The sequence below is a fragment of the Puntigrus tetrazona genome, chromosome 5 (assembly GCF_018831695.1).
Source record: "Puntigrus tetrazona isolate hp1 chromosome 5, ASM1883169v1, whole genome shotgun sequence".
NCBI classification, from domain to species: domain Eukaryota; kingdom Metazoa; phylum Chordata; class Actinopteri; order Cypriniformes; family Cyprinidae; genus Puntigrus; species Puntigrus tetrazona.
The window spans coordinates 30,039,475-30,057,469 of record NC_056703.1 but is presented as its reverse complement, the minus strand read 5'-3'; the positions used below and the strand labels follow the sequence as shown (position 1 = coordinate 30,057,469).

Below are 17,995 nucleotides of genomic sequence, written 5' to 3'. Positions count from 1 at the left end.
ACAATGATATTTATATGGAGCTTGGCTTTATTTTGAGAGTCCACTCGAAGCATTCAATTACGGTTTCACTTTATTTTGACGGTCCTTTATGAATAGTCTGTTGACGATAAGTAACTTTGCCCCTACATGCCAACTAATTTAAATTAGTGTTAGTAGACTGGTAGGGTTAGGGTTATAATAAGTTGACATGTTTTTGAAAAGCTACCTATAGTCTGTTGGGAGATCGTCACAATAATCAGACAGTTATACTCTGATGAACGTTAGCTGGCATCTAGGTGCAAAGTTACTTATCGTCAACAGAAAGTTCATAAAGGACCATCAAAATAAAGTGTTACCTCGATTACTTATGAGTAACTTTGTAACACATCGCCTTTCATTTATTTACAGATACAAAATTATAACTATGTCAACTAGCTATCAATAATTTACAACTACATGGCAACTTAACTATATGTCCACTATCAATAATTTATATCTACATGTCAACTAATGTCAATGAAAACGCAGAAGATGATCAAGAAGGTTTATGAGCCTTTAATTAATCCCTAAAATAAAGGTAAATCCACATAGAAGAAGGCTAATGACACACATAGACAGACTACAACTACAACTAAAATAAATGTACAATTATATGTCAACTAACTCTTATTAATTTACAATTATATGTCAACTAACATAAATTTCCAACTAGTTTTAGTAGGCTGAATAAGTTGACACGAACTGGCAAAGTTCCTTCTAGTCAGCAGAATGCTCAAGGAAACTAATTTAGTTAGTAGTAGAGTAGAGTGCAGTTAAAAGAATTAGTAAAGTGGACTATCGATATGAAGTGTTATGTAACAGAGTGAATGTTCTGCTCAGCGACACTGAAGAATGAAAGTCGTAAGGGTTTGACCAACATGAGGGGGAGCAAATGATGACAGAATCTTTATTTTTGGCTGTTGTTGTAGGACGGAGGTTAGCGTGTGATTCCAGCTGCTGCTTGTGTCCGTCTCGTTCGTCACGCTGCAGGAATTCTGACTTGCTGAGAGAGCTTGTAAGCAGGTACCTCTCACCAAAGTAAAGCAAGACTTCTGAAACTTTCTGCTGTGTGTGTGTGTGTGTGTGTGCTTACTTCATTTCTCACCTCAGAAGGGATTCTGGCTATTCTCATGTACTCTTTCTCAGGTTCAGTATGTAGGGAACAGCACTAATGAGTGAAGATCATCATGACTCATCAGCAGCTCTGGGGGAGGAACACCAGACTCATGACAAAACCTGGACGCTGCCAAAACACTCGCCGCCCACATAAAGGCCCAGAAGAATTTCAGTCAAGCTTTCGGCTTTTACAGAGACTGCCGTGGTCAAAGTTACAGATGACTTGCACATAGTGGCTGGTTCTGGACTTTTAACCATAATTATTTTTATTGACTTAAGCACAGCTTTCGATACCATCTCTTACCAGGTTCTTTAAAAAAAAGGCTAACCTCACTTGGAGTTGTTGCTACTCTTTTAACCTGGTTCAGGTCTTATCTTTCTGGCTGAACTCAATTTGTTCAACTTAAACAATTTGGATCATATTCCTTACCTGTCTCCGTTGGTGTTCCCCAAGGTTCTGTTTTGGGGCCCCTTTAATTTACTATTTATTTTCACTGTTAGGTTTTACTCAGTAATGAATTAGCACCGAAAAGACGTGGACAAAGTTATTTTTACACCTGAACCTATTGCATATACATTTATAGGAGTTTCTCTTTCAGACAGCAAAGGGAGTAGAGATTTACTAAAGTTTGTGATTGTCAAATTACTGGTATTTGCACATTATTTAATGCCCAAAAAACATTAAAGTCTTAAAATATTTTGCATTTGAAATGGATGAAATTATTGTTGCGAGAGCTAAATAATCATTCAATCAATCACTTATATTTATGTAGCGCTTTTAACAATACAGATTGTGCCAAAGCACTGAACAGAATCAAACAGGAGAATAGAGTGAGAGTACTGTATAATGATAAAATTAAACACTTCATTTTTATTAAATACAGCGTATTCAAATCAACGATGATCACTGTAAATTAAGTGTCCCCAACTAAGGAAGCCAGAGACGACAGCATTACATTTTAGAGGTCAACTAAAAAAAGCTTAAAACTTAAAATGACAGACAGTATACAGCATCTGTCAGTATCACCAAACATCAGATCTCAGATACAGTAGCAACTGAGCACTATTTTTCCATTGCATTACTAAATAGATGTGTTTCCAATAGGTTTTATGTTTCTCTCCTTTAAAGCGTACTAACATTTTTACTTAAAACCACAATTCTAAAAAAACGTGTGTAAAACATTGTATTCAAAGTAATAAAATCTGTTTTTTTTTTTTATGGTGGTTGTCAAGGTGTTGCTATGTGTAACCCAGATTACTAATGCATAAACAAGTGCATACTAGTACATTAACTCAGCAATAATATTAATTAAATAATAGTTTTTTTAAAAAAACAAAAAAACAAGAACCAAACATAAACATGACTGTGGAAAAAATATATAAAATATCAAAGTTATAATTGTGACCAATAGCGCACTCTTTCACTTCGGCAATGAGGTCGCGGGTGAATGACGTCATAGGGGTCCGCGATCGCGTAATTTTTAGAGAGAGCAGAGGATTCGCTATCGTTCCTTTTCCTCGTGAGCCTCTCATGTGACCAGATGTGAGATGCAGTTTCGGAAGATTCAAGGCACCGAAATGAAAGAGATTAAGTAAGATGATCACATGTATATAAAGATATATTAGCTGTTAAACAAACTCAAGTAATATATTATTCACATTGTATTGGCCCGATGTTGATAATGTTATCGAAAACGCTAGCATGAAGCTAATATAACATGTGGTGCTAATATGTCTAACCAAAGGGTCAGAGAAGCTGAAGGCAATTGAGAGTGACGTCTGAAACAGGGTTCATCTGCAAATGTCCTGGTTCATTTGATGTACATGTATATTAGTTCCTTGGTGAGTTAATGTTTTTTTTTTTACTTTGTTATCATAAAGCAGTCTGAATTTATTGTGTTTTATCAAAGGGTGCAGTACTGTTGACAAATATACCCTAATGTGTGAAGTGGGAACAAACATGATGGCTGATAGTATAAAAAATATAAAAGTGTAATTGTATAACAAACAAACAAAAAAAGGATATATAAGAAAGTACACAACAATTAATAATATCTTGATTGTTAAGGAGAAATTATGCTTAGATGGACAATTTATTGCATTGTGTGTGAATGAATATGTTAATCTATGTGGAATTGTTATCCAATACTAATTGTTATTTTGTGGCCTTATGTATTCAAGGCCAGGTTTTTCTTCCCTTTGTTCTGCTCTTGTTCCATGTGAGTTCCTTTCCTGGATGAATCGGCTGAAGTGAGAACTATTCTTGAACTGTCTCAACTCTTCATATAACTGCGGTGTGGAGTTGGACTGGCGAGCCTCCTTTAAGCGAATCTTTGAAACCTTTGCGTGAATTTCACCGGTTGGACAGACACAGGAACTAAACTTGCACACCTTCAACTGGTAGGAGTGAAATTGCACAGTTCACTTTGTCCTGATCTGGAGTGGAGACTAAAGACTGAGATTACCATCAATTAATTGACAATTGAGACGGAATTTCTGAATCCTCAGGTTTTTTATCAGTTCATTGAGGAAATTAATGCTTTTGTGAAACTTGGGTACGTCATTCAGAGAAATTATACTTTGTTTTATTTGTTCATTTTCCTAATTATAAGTCTGTGTTGTTTATTTGGTTTAAAGGGATCACTAAAATAAAATCTCATTCAAATAACTTGTTCACTTCTGCTACATTCTCTCTCTCTCTCTCTCGGACGAACCAAACCTTTGCACTAACTGGTCTATCATCAGAGTAGGTCTAAACCTTACATTACGTATCACGGGTTACAAAAAAAAGTGGCGAGCCAGCCAGGAGAGAGATTGGCCTGCAGCAGGGTGAAAAGGTGAAAGTTCTATTGAAATCATACATTGAGCAGAATATTAAAACATGGATGTCATAATCAGAGAGAAGGTAAATGTCGCAAATGCTGTAATAGCTGGAGGTTTGACATTAACTGAAACAGATCATGACCTAGAAGCATGGCTTATGAGGTTTGGTAGTATCAGCCGTAACTTTCTCATTGATGACCCAAACTCTGAATTCCATCGTCATAGCATTATAGAATTCACCTATAGCTCTGCCATTAAAACGTTAAAGCCTCTACTTCCTGTAATAATAGTCAGTACGCTAAATCCAGATACTACTTTTAATGTGCGTTCCTTAAGCTCTGTCTACCCTCATGCAGCTAGTGCATTAAGAGTATTTGGAAGAACTGCAGATTATTGCTAATGCTAGTGGCAAGTCAATTGAAGAAGTACTCCAGGAGGAGCTAAAAAAGATGAAATCTGGTCATTCTCTCACAGAGCCCTCACCTAATTCAGACGAAAGATTTGAGAACACAGATGCAGCAGACTCTCAATTGAGTGATAGCACAGCTAACTCGTTGGATGGACAGTCTTCTCCGGACAAATCACAGAGAGTGACCACAGATCACGCAGCCCCTTTGTCATCAAACAACTTCCCAATAAATGGAATTGAGTCAAAGAAATCCCAAAACCTGGCCAAGGAAAGATTTAACAGTAGAACTAGCAATCCCAAAGTTACAGTATCACCTCATACAGATCTTACTATGGACATGATTGATCCACCCAGCGTGCAAAAAGTTGTAGTTGAACACATTGTCAGAACAAATGACACTGCTCCAATACAACCTACCTCTTTCCGTCTCAGATCCTTCTCTGGGAAAGTTCCTAGACCAGTGAGTGAACCAGACTTTGACACTTGGCGGGCGAATGTTCAATTTCTGCTGGATGACCCTTCTATTTCGGACTTGTCACGAACCAGGAGAATAATTGATAGTCTGCTCCCTCCTGCAGCTGATGTCATTAAACACATGAGCCCCCAGTCTTCACCATTAGCATACTTGGAACTGTTAGAATCTGTCTATGGATCTGTGGAGGATGGAGACGAGCTATTGGCAAAATTTATGACCATGCTACAGAACCCAGGAGAAAAGGCTTCCAGTTATTTACACCGACTACAGGTCATGCTGAGCACAACTGTAAGGAGAGGTGGCATTTCTGGAAGTGAGCAAAGTCGTTGTCTCATAAGACAATTTTGCCGTGGATGTTGGGATAATGGATTAATTGCTAGCCTACAGCTAGAGAAGAAAAAACAACCCACCTTCCTTTGCAGAGTTGGTAGTATCTATTCGCACCGAGGAAGATCGGCAAGCCTCAAAAGAGACAGAATGCGTAGCCATTTTGGACTAAACAAACAGAGTAACACCTCCAAACTGAGAACTGCAACACATCAAATGTCAGCATGCTCGTGATGCAGTTGTAGCAGCTGAAGAGGTTGATACCATTAGGCTCAAATATCGAACTGCATGCTCAGGTTGCCGCTATTCAAACCTCAACTTACCAGAAAGGTCAGCCTGAGAGTCTGAAAAATGATGATATGAAACAGCTAAAGAAAGAACTAAGAGAACTACAAGCACAAGTAAATGCTATGAAAACATGCATTTCTGAAAAAGAAAGACCAGAAGAAAACCCAGAATCTAAGGAGTTAGCTGGGTTAAAGAAACAAGTGGCAGAATTAAAGGCTCACTTAACAGCTCCTGAAACCCCCCAACAGCGGACAGGGAAGACATTTACCTCCAAAGGCTCCTCAGTGAAATTCCAGAATAGGCAGACAGAGAAGGATGAAAATAACCAGCAAAGAAGGGGTTTTGTGACATCCTCCCGTCCTCGTCCTGGATATTGCTTTAGATGTGGAGAGGATGGACACCTCGCCATCAATTGTGAAAATGATCCCAATCCCTCTAAAGTATATGAAAAGAAATGCCAGTTAAGAGAAAAACAAGCCCAGTGGGATCTGAAGAACCAAATAACTACTGCTCAGTTAAACAGCAGGCAGTCTCTGTAGCAGGGCATATAGAGACTGAGATGAAACGTCAGTGCCCTAAACCCAAACTGCCACAAGGGCTAATCGGAATGAAATGTACTGCCCATATCTGCATTGATGAAATTCAAGTGAACTGCCTTTTAGATACTGGTTCCCAGGTGACCACAATTCCTTTATCTTTTTACAAAAAGTACCTGGCTCATCACCCTTTGCAATCTCTGGAGTCTCTGCTGGAAGTGGAAGGGGCAAATGGACAATCTGTGCCTTACCTGGGGTATGTGGACGTAGCTCTAAAGTTTCCTAAGGAGTTCTTAGGAACAGATGCTGAGGTTACCACATTGGCACTGGTGGTCCCAGATTTGATAAATGTTCCACAAGTCCTCATTGGCACAAATACCCTCGATGCACTTTACTCCAACTATGTGCAAAATGAGACTGTAAGCCCCAGTCCAGGTTATCATGGGTATGCTGCAGTGCTGAAGACACTCGATGTGAGACATAAACAGTCATGTGCTGAAACTTTTGGATGTGTGACATTAAAGGGACTGTCCCTGAAACTGTGTTGGCAGGGCATACTGCTGTTCTGGATGGGGTTGTTTGCCTGAAATGCCTTCCAGCAGAAAAACTTACTGTTATCAGTCATCCCACAATGTCTCCTCTTCCAGGGGGGTTATTAGTTGCTAGTGGATTGCACACCTTACCTGGGAAGCGTTTCTTCTCCTTGCCTGTGGTGGTCAAGAATGAAACTCAGTCTGATATTGTCATCCCGCCCAAGATTGTGATTTCGGAGTTACATGCTGTCCAACAGGTAATGGACAAGCCATTAGCAAGAGATGTTTCTAAAACACCAGAAAAGTCTAAAGGCCTCCAGATACCTTTTGATTTTGGAGACTCCCCTTTGCCCTCTGAGTGGAAAGAACGAATATCGGCCTTGTTAAATTCTATGCCCGAGGTTTTTGCTCTAAATGACATGGATTACGGGCACTCTGGAAAGGTGAAGCATCAAATCAAACTGAGAGATGAGACTCCTTCAGAGCTCGACCCATCCATCCACAAGACATTAGTGCTGTCAGGAAGCATCTAGAGGAGTTGTTAGCAGCTGGGATAATTCGGGAGTCAGAATCCCCATTCGCATCCCCCATTGTAGTAGTCAGAAAAAAAGACAACTCAGTGCGGCTATGTATTGATTTCAGAAAGCTTAACTCTCAGACCATCCGTGACGCATACGCTCTCCCAAACCTAGAGGAAGTGTTCTCTGTATTGACCGGTTCCAAGTGGTTTTCCGTTCTGGATCTAAAGTCTGGGTATTACCAGATTGAAATGGATGAAGCAGATAAACAGAAGACTGCGTTTGTATGCCCTCTTGGTTTTTGGGAGTTTAACCGCATGCCGCAGGGGATTACCAACGCGCCCAGCACATTTCAGCGGCTTATGGAGCGCTGTATGGGTGACTTGAATAGAAGAGAAGTGTTGGTCTTCATAGATGATGTCATCATCTTTTCCGAAACCCTTGAAGAGCATGAGCGTCGGCTGATGCAAGTTCTGAGCCGCCTGAAGGAATTTGGTTTAAAGCTCTCACCCGAAAAGTGCAAATTCTTCAAAACGTCTGTGCGTTATTTGGGCCACATCGTTTCTGAGAAGGGTGTGGAAACTGACCCATCAAAAATAGAGGCCATCAAAACATGGCCCAGGCCCCAGAACCTTCGAGAACTGAAGTCCTTCCTGGGATTTGCAGGATACTACCGGAGATTTGTCAGAGATTTCTCCAAGATAGCTAAGCCGTTAAACCACCTTACTGCTGGCTATCCTCCGGTCCGGAAGGGTAAAAAGAAAGACAAAGATAAAGATCGCACTTATCTCGATCCCAAAGATTTGCTGGGTGACCGATGGACTACTGAGTGTCAGCAGGCGTTTGACACTCTTGTAGAAAAGTTAACTTCTGCTCCTATATTGGGGTATGCAAACCCTTGTCTGCCTTACATACTTCACACTGATGCTTGTGCCACCGGTCTTGGAGCAGCATTGTATCAAGAACAGGAGGGACACATGAGAGTCATAGCTTATGCTAGCCGTGGATTAACAAAGTGTGAGGCCAAGTACCCAGCCCACAAATTGGAATTTTTGGCTCTTAAATGGGCAATTACCACCAAATTCCATGATTACCTATATGGTGCAGACTTCACAGTGGTCACGGATAGCAATCCACTCACTTATGTCCTTACCTCGGCCAAGCTCGATGCCACTAGTTATAGATGGTTATCCAGTCTCTCAATGTACAACTTTAAGATACAGTACAGAGCAGGATCTCAAAATCAAGATGCGGATGGACTGTCTCGTCGTCCAAATGGTGAACCCTTGAATGACTGGGAATCTAAAAAAGAGCAAGAGAGAATCAAACAGTTCACTTTACATCACCTTGCAGATCTTCAAGGCCACACCAAGATCATCTTGCCAGAGGTAGTGGAGGCAATCTGTGACAAACATCAAGTCAGACAGTCCCTTGACTCTCAGCCCTTCCCGTTAACTTTAATGGAGTCCTTAAGCATGAATGCAAAGGCATTACCTCCAGAAATTGAGGAAGAAAAGGGCCATGGTCTTCCTGAGATGCCTCACCTGTCTGTAGAGGATCTGATCAGGAGGCAGCGAGCAGACCCTGAAATTAAAGAGGTAATTGGTTATTTGGAGTCAAATTGCAGACCTGCAAGTCTAAAATTCCACTCACCTGCAGTAAACCTGTGGATAAGACAATGGAACAAACTTGAGCTAAAGGATGGGTTATTATACAGGAAGAGGATGGATGGAGGAAAAGTTGTGAACCAACTGGCTTTACCTCAAGATCTTCGAGAAATGGTACTTACCAGTCTCCATGATGACATGGGTCATTTTGGTCTGGAGAGAACCCTCGATCTTCTCCGCTCCAGATTTTACTGGACAAAGATGGTTGCGGATGTTGAAGAAGAAGATCAAAAGGTGCGGCGCTGCGTTCGTAGGAAGACTCGTCCCCAGAAAGCCGCCCCCTTGGTTAACATTCAAACCCATAGGCCTTTAGAACTGGTTTGTATGGACTTCTTAACGCTGGAACCAGACAGCAGTAACACCAAGGATATTTTGGTCATCACAGACCATTTTACTAAGTATGCTGTAGCGATTCCTACCCGAAACCAAAAAGCACAAACCGTTGCTAAATGTCTATGGGATAATTTCTTTGTCCATTATGGCTTTCCTGAAAAGCTGCTCAGTGACCAAGGGCCAGACTTTGAATCTCGCACCATCCAAGAGCTGTGTAGGATGGCTGGCATCCAAAAGTGAGGACCACCCCTACCATCCTAGAGGAATCCGGTGGAACGTTTTAATAGAACCCTTTTGCAGATGCTAGGTACCCTGGAGAACAAGAACAAGGCTCATTGGAAAGATCATGTCAGACCCTTGGTGCATGCGTATAACTGTACCAGGAGTGATGTAACAGGGTACTCACCCTATGAGCTTATGTTCGGCAGGCAGCCCCGACTACCAGTCGATCTCGCTTTTGGACTCTCCAGTACCTCATTTCTGTCACATTCACAATATGTGAAATCCTAAAAATCGACTAGAGGAAAGCTACAAAGTTGCTACTCACAATGCATCAAAAGTAGCTGATCAGAATAAAAGACGTTTTGACAAGAATGTAAATGCCTCTGCACTTGAACGGGTGATCTGGTCCTGGTGCGAAATGTGAAACTGAGAGGGAAACACAAGCTGTCCGACAAATGGGAATCCGAGATTTATGTGGTACTCAGTAAAGCAGGTGACATGCCAGTGTATACAGTGTGCCCTGATGGAAAAGATGGACCAGTCCGCACCTTACATCGTGACTTGCTGCTGCCTTGTGGGTTTCTTGGTGTGAGTGAAATTGAAGAGTCAAATCCTCTACAGGTGCGTCGTAAGCCTAGAACCAGGTCCCGCTCTGTAAATGAAGCCGTCCAACAGGAGCCTTTCATGAGCAGTCAGTCAGAATCAGAGGATGAGCCTGTTCATACAAACCCTTCAAGGTTCCAGTTGGATTTCAGCACAAAGACCATCTCACCTTTTCCAGGAAGTCTACTGAATTCAGGAACCTTACCTGAATTTAAGTCAGTGGAGTCATCTCCAGCTGTGGTAAATCCTGCACAAGAGAACCTGAATGACACTGATGAACAACCTCTGGTTCCAGTGGACCCTTTAGTAGAAATCTTACCTGATGTAAGCTTGGGAGAAGGGAAAGAAATCCATTACCAAACAAACAATGGAGAGGAAAGTCATCTACCCATGGAGAATTTTACCAGAAATGATATTGGAGTAGGTTCTACAGTGCCTGAAGACAAAGTTAGTGTGGAGACCTGCCGAAACCAAAGCTGTAACGACAGTAAAATCCCAGAGCTAGTAAGACCTTTAAATGAGAATGTACTGGAGTCTTCAGGTCTGTCGGATAGCCTGAGTGAGGAAGTCCAACTCCATGACCAGACACCACCTGTCCAAGGTGGTTCAAGTAACCAACAATCTATGGATGATGACCTTGAAGGCATGGGCCCAAGACGTTCTAAAAGGCAGTGTAGGCCCCCAAAAAAATTTGAGTACCCTAAGCTGGGAAATCCGTTAACCATGGTTGTGCAGTCCCTATTGCAAGGGTTGAGTTCAGCACTTACTACCTCCTTGGAAGAATCCACGTCAGTTGACCATTCCTTGAATATGCCTGTTACTTTTCCCTCACTGGTGACAAGTCAACCTCAAGCATGGCCGAGGACGTGCCTAGAGTTAGGGAAGTGTAACCCAGATTACTAATGCATAAACAAGTGCATACTAGTACATTAACTCAGCAATAATATTAATTAAATAATAGTTGTTTTTTTTTTAAAAAAAAAACAAGAACCGAAACATAAACATGACTGTGGAAAAAAAATATATAAAATATCAAAGTTATAATTGTGACCAATAGCGCACTCTTTCACTTCGCAATGAGGTCGCGGGTGAATGACGTCATAGGGGTCCGCGATCGCGGCAATTTTTAGAGAGCAGAGGATTCGCTATCGTTCCTTTTCCTCGTGAGCCTCTCATGTGAGCAGATGTGAGATGCAGTTTCGGAAGATTCAAGGCACCGAAATGAGAGAGATTAAGTAAGATGATCACATGTATATAAAGATATATTACCTGTTAAACAAACTCAAGTAATATATTATTCACATTGTGATTGGCCCGATGTTGATAATGTTATCGAAACGCTAGCATGAAGCTAATATAACATGTGGTGCTAATATGTCTAACCAAAGGATCAGAGAAGCTGAAGGCAATTGAGAGTGACGTCTGAAACAGGGTTCATCTGCAATTGTCCTGGTGTACATGTATATTAGTTCCTTGGTGAGTTAATGTTAATGTTTTTTACTTTGTTATCATAAAGCAGTCTGAATTTATTGTGTTTTATCAAAGGGTGCAGTACTGTTGACAAATATACCCTAATGTGTGAAGTGGGAACAAACATGATGGCTGATAGTATAAAAAATATAAAAGTGTAATTGTATAACAAACAAACAAAAGATATATAAGAAAGTACACAACAATTAATAATATCTTGATTGTTAAGGAGAAATTATGCTTAGATGGACAATTTATTGCATTGTGTGTGAATGAATATGTTAATCTATGTGGAATTGTTATCCAATACTAATTGTTATTTTGTGGCCTTATGTATTCAAGGCCAGGTTTTTCTTCCCTTTGTTCTGCTCTTGTTCCATGTGAGTTCCTTTCCTGGATGAATCGGCTGAAGTGAGAACTATTCTTGAACTGTCTCAACTCTTCATATAACTGCGGTGTGGAGTTGGACTGGCGAGCCTCCTTTAAGCGAATCTTTGAACCTTTGCGTGAATTTCACCGGTTGACAGACACAGGAACTAAACTTGCACACCTTCAACTGGTAGGAGTGAAATTGCACAGTTCACTTTGTCCTGATCTGGAGTGGAGACTAAAGACTGAGATTACCATCAATTAATTGACAATTGAGACGGAATTTCTGAATCCTCAGGTTTTTTATCAGTTCATTGAGGAAATTAATGCTTTTGTGAAACTTGGGTACGTCATTCAGAGAAATTATACTTTGTTTTATTTGTTCATTTTCCTAATTATAAGTCTGTGTTGTTTATTTGGTTTAAAGGATCACTAAAATAAAATCTCATTCAAATAACTTGTTCACTTCTGCTACATTCTCTCTCTCTCTCCTCGGACGAACCAAACCTTTGCACTAACTGGTCTATCATCAGAGTAGGTCTAAACCTTACATTACGTATCACGGGTTACATATGCATCGTTCGGGCCGGCGTCTGATTGCAGCGCTCTCCTCACACACACACACACACACACACACACAGTTTGACTGATTCTAATAGACTGATGCGTTTCTCTGAGCGGCGTGTTTGTGGGGCGTCTGTTTAGCATTAAATGCCTGAATGTATTTCATCATAAGAGTGCACTGCGAGGGTTTGCTCTCACACGCCTGCGCCTGCGGTCCCCGGGCCGCTCTCCGCCTGTCCGTCCGCGGGGATGAATATTGGTGCCGCTTATTAAAATGCCCTCAGAACCTCCATGTCTTCTGACATTCGCTGGGCTCAAGAAATTATTCGCTTCTGACCCACTTTTGTGTTTTTCAGACCTGCGCCCAGACGAGCTGCTGAATGCAAAGCAGGAGAGAGCTGCGTGTGAAGCTGGAAAATCTCGCTCGAGTCAATCTAGCGAACAAATGTCAAGAACCGGCCGCTGAAAGCCAGCAGAGGTCATGAACCGCTAACGGCCCTGATGAGGAGATGAACATGAAGGTATCATTAGAGCGACACTCACAGACACACACACACTCACAGACACACACACACTCACAGACACACACACACTCACAGACACACACACACTCACGGACACACGCACACTCACAGACACACACACACTCACAGACACACACACACTCACAGACACACACACACTCACAGACACACACACACTCACGGACACACGCACACTCACAGACACACACGCGCGCGCTCGCTCATACACACACGCATACACGTTAATCTAAACGCCAGTTATTAATACGCTCACACTGTCACCTCCAAAACAGAGCAGCCGGCGCTAATGAATATTTAATTGACATAACACACAGTGAGTCGTGCCAGTGTTAATATAACACTGATGTGAAGTGCTCACGCTAAACGACATGAACACACCAGTCACAGGAGAGCTGCGTCTCTTCACTGAGATCAAACACAAGAAGAACCACACTGTCCATCTTCAGAAAACAGAATCAGAATCAGTGCTGGGAGAGATACTCTGGAAGTATCACGGTTCCTCTGTTTTAAATGTAATAAGTAGCTTTTTTCTAGCATCATTTTCCCTTGTCAATCATATTAAAACATGTAAAGCAGGGTTAACTTTACACTATGCTATAATACTCAACACTAATTTCTGTCAGACTTTGAAAATCATTTAAATTAAGAGTAAAATAATTTCAGTTTAAAGCACAGCCACCATAAAATCAAACTTTAGCACCTCCGTCTCTGAGGTTAAATGTAGATTTAAAATCATAAGAAAAAGTTGAATAGCTGTGTTTATGAAATCATTTCCCAAAAAGGAAATACAATAGATCCAGTCATAAACTCCTGAAACACTGGGGTCTCTTTAACCAGTCAATGCCATTTGGGAATGAAATCAATCATATCTGTATAGTATGTGTGTGACAATGTAAAACAAATGTAATTCTTAACATTTTCATAAGTAGCTGTAATTTAATTACACATTTTATCCTCAGTAACTGTAACAGATTAACTGGGTTACATGTAACTAGTCCCTCCCCAGCACTGATCAGTACAGCAGAAGAAACGCAGATGATGACGCACCGACGCAGAGAAGCACAGGACTAATGCGACGCAAGCAGCAGGAAACATGCTCTCTTACCTGGACGTCTCTAAACACTTTCAGGAGTGCTTTGAGTGAAACACAAGCATCAGCGAAGCTTCAGCGTTCAGCGGCTCTGTGTCTCGCTGCTGCTCAAGCCTCTATTTATCTTTGCTAAATGACTCAGGTGAATCTCACTGGTGATTCAGCAGGTGTCACATCTTGGCTTTAGAGACAGTAGAGCATGAGTGGGCACACACACACACACACACACACACACACTCTTCATCAGGAGCTCATCACGTCTCCTCTGCTGTTCTGGGCTTCTCACGCTCACTCACCAACAGCATGATTCATACACTGTGTGTGTGTGTGTGTGTGTGTGTGTGTGTGTGTGTGTTCAGTTAAACACAGCTAATAACACACTTAACCCTTTCTGTGTAGGTAAATGTGAGCCGTAATCAATTTCATATCTCTATAGAGCCACATGCGTGAAAGATTCATAGAGAGCACGTCTTTACTGAGGAATCATAATACACTACTGTCTAATAATCAGAGAATACAATAAACATAATTAGAGCTCTAAAGTCTTGCTCTAATTAATGAGAAATCGGTGACACTTCACAATATGGATGCACTAACATACATATATTCTCCAATTCATTACTGTTCAGTGCATTGAAACAATATTTACTGTTAAAAGTGTTGTGTAAATAAAGGTGATGATAAAGGTGGCATTAATTATTGCTTAATGCATGTAACTAAAGCACAGATAATCACGACTTAATGTATAACGCATGAAGAGATAGACCATTTATTACTGCATCAGCAACTAATAAGCATTGCATATAATTCATAGATTAAGTAATGAATCAATTATTATTCGTTAAATGTGTCATGAACTGATCCTCTAATAACATATTATATTATATTATATAAAATTAAATTCACATGGTTGAACCTATGAACTTCAGCTTCCAGTTGTCTGCTTTAATTAAACATTAGCTAATGATTTGCAAAGACAGCTCATTCAAAATCCATAAACACAATGCACTAAATAATTTGTTAATAGTCTTGTGCCTCAACAAGTAAATATTAGTTGTATTCTTATGTTCTGATTACTCTGATCTCTTCTCACAATCAGCTGTTCTCTTCGAGCGTTTGCTGTGTCTCTGATTCACAGACGGTCAGAAGTTCATGAAGAGTTCAAGCGGTCAAACACTCGAGGAACGCTGGCAGTGACGTCAGGCTTAATGATTCGAACCCTCGTCAGCTGAGCAAAATTATTAAAGAGGAACATGTGTTTTATGCTGCTTCTGGTTTTGAGGAAAGAGGCTGCTGTTGAAACGCTCTGAATCACCGACTCAAGCAGCAGAAACACACTAATTCTCAGCCTCTGACTCAGGTTTCAATTTTATAAAACACTTTTTTCAAAACGACACATAATTCACTCCGTAACACAAATAACAGGAAGTGTCTTGATTTCCTTTTTTTTAGACACAACCAGTCAGAATAAATCGTCACAATCAACACACATCTACACAACTTCACACGCTTGATGTGTTTCTTTCCTTCTGTGAGATACTGTTTTCACAAACACAGCTTACAGTAAAAAAGATGTGTTTCAATCTTGTATCTGTGATTACTTTCAGCCTTGTGGCTCATGAAAGAACAGCCTAGGTTTTACACAACTGTTCATAACTAAAATATTATGACGTGAAGCATTTTACATTTTGTGTGTGCAATTCCTGAATGTTTTGAAAATGTGTGTAAGCCGTTGAAAAAAACACAAAGTGAAATGAATTGTCTCTCACGCTGAGTGAAACACTGCAAGGTGAAGATTCAGCTCTAATGCCCAGAAACAGACCACAAAATATTTCAAAATCAGTTATTCTCGGAAGAATGTCGGCGTGTCCAGTAATCTCAAGTGTTTGTCAGCGGAGGGAAGCTCTTATCTTTGGTTTGGTCTGTGGGCGTTTACCTCCGAGGGTCACGGGGTCAAAGAACAGCGGGGTGAGTCTCAACAAATCAGGACAGGACAAAAACAAAAGGAAAAGGATTATTTATTCACAATAAATTTATACATCATTTATATATATATATATATATATATATACACATAAAAAGAGCTGGCTCTGAATCACTGAAAAGAGTTTCCACGGTAACGCTGTACACAAAGCAGCGCTGCGATCACAAACACTGCTTTATCACACATTACACACATGATGAGATGAACATCGATTGGGAAAGTTAGGATAAATACATATTATAAGACAATGAAAGTGTTTTATGTCCAGAAAATAACCTTTTCATCACCCATGATAGGGACACTAGACGAGCTGTTAGAACGCAGAACGCAGCTAAACGCTCGTGAGGACGTGAGGAAGATGTGAGGATGACTGTCAGACACTCAAACCATTTATAATCTTTCAGTATTACAAGGACAAACACCTGGAACCAAGACATCCTCAAATAAAGACCACAGTCTCGTTTGCTGGGATTGAAATAATTAATATGTGTTTATTGCTTTCTGTGATGTCAGAGACAGAGGCAGGAAAAAAAAAAGGTTCTGCTTGTTTTATTAATCATTACATGGCGTTTCTTTAAGAGCGAACTCCAGCGCTGTTCTGGAAACACACAGCGACGGGACGAGAATCACACGGGTCTGAACGAGCGAAGAAGACCAGAATAAACTCATCTCCTCTAGAACTGATTGAAGTGTTCGTGTGTTTATGCTCCAATCCGGTGTTTGATTTCAGACACTTTTCATCTGCTCTTTTGGTTTCTCTCATCCCTCACCTGGAGTAAGAGCACGTTAATAATGAAAGTGTAAACTTTCATTTTGATGCTTTACAGTTTGTGTTATTATTATTAGACTGTTTGTTAAAGAGTGAAAAATCCCACACAGAGAGATGAAGAGCACAAACACAAATCATTTGTTTTTCGTCCCTGGTCCTGTGAAGAAGTGCTGAGCACAACACGAGTAAAGTAAAACCCTCAGAGCTGTTCTCAATTCAATCTAAAGCACAGCTTCACGGAGCTGATTGCTTTTCTAAATCTGTTAGCATGTGCTTAGCCCACATATGAAGGTGGAAAGGTGAGTTTCTTTCTTCTGCTGAACACAAGAGTTCCCAGACACCACTGTTTTCTGTAGTACTTTTATTTAATTTCATATTTCACTTTGAAAATCAACGGCTTCCAGCATCTGTTTGCTTCCCAGCGTTCTTCAGAATATCTTCTTTTGGTAAACAACTCCTGGTTCTTCTGTAGATTTTACCTGCTCTGCTACTATTTTAACTGTTTTAATTCATTTAAAAAAAATGTAAATCATTTTAAAATGTTGCTCCCTTGATTTTATTTGTGTGGTTATTTTTAGTTCCTTTCTGTAAATTACTTTGAATCACCATGTGCATTAAATGTGGCGTATAAATAAACTTGATAAATGAAACTGTAAGAGAAAATGTGCTTGTGTCTGCATTTTGGGAAATATACAGCACAGGGACAACACACAGTTTAGCCTTGGTCTTTATGTCTCTTTTCATGTTCTTACAGTATGCTGACTTTAGGATGGCCTGTTTTTATCACTTCTGTGTAATCACTTTGAATTAGTTTTCTGTATTAAAGACGCAACATAAATAAATATGCCTTGCTTGTGTCTCTTTCTGTTGTCTGTCTCGTTCAGACGTTCACACACACACTCGTTTAATCACAGAGCAGGCTAGTGTTTGTCTCTCTTCCCTCTTCTTTTATTAATGTGTCTGTCGTTCTTCTCATTTTCACTGTGATTGTTGACACGCAGAATACAACATGACTTTATTTCATTCCAGATGTTTCTGAGTCTCACTGTTGCACAAGGATTTCTCTGTTCATTCACACAAGAGCAGTGACACACACACACACACACTAACACACACACACACACACACGGGTGGGTGGAGCCGTAGGAAAATGCAGCATGTTTCTCTGATGTGAGTGGGTGAGTTTGAAAGATCATTAAAGCAAAAGACAGTGAAGGAAAATAAAGCCGCCGTTCGTACAGCAACATGAGAAACGCATCAGTCACAGAAGAACACACACAAGCAGTGTGAGAGAGGAGTGTGTGTGTGTGTGTGTGTGTGTGTGTGTGTGAGAGAG

The 17,995-nt window shown here is 40.5% G+C and overlaps 2 long non-coding RNA genes across 2 annotated transcripts in view; both read left to right on the top strand.

Moving 5' to 3' along the window:
- Positions 1-2,672: 2,672 nt before the first annotated feature.
- LOC122345788 lies at positions 2,673-3,841 on the top strand. Its single transcript, XR_006251033.1, has 3 exons — positions 2,673-2,726; positions 2,880-2,976; positions 3,316-3,841. It is a non-coding gene; the product is annotated as an uncharacterized LOC122345788 (long non-coding RNA).
- Positions 3,842-11,321: 7,480 nt separating this feature from the next.
- Positions 11,322-17,995, top strand: part of LOC122344857 — a 6,695-nt gene continuing 21 nt past the window's right edge. The window contains exons 1-3 of the long non-coding RNA XR_006250938.1: positions 11,322-11,344; positions 11,681-11,897; positions 12,628-17,995. The exon at positions 12,628-17,995 is cut by the window's right edge and continues 21 nt beyond it. This is a non-coding gene — a long non-coding RNA (uncharacterized LOC122344857). The remainder of the gene's footprint in view (positions 11,345-11,680; positions 11,898-12,627) is intronic.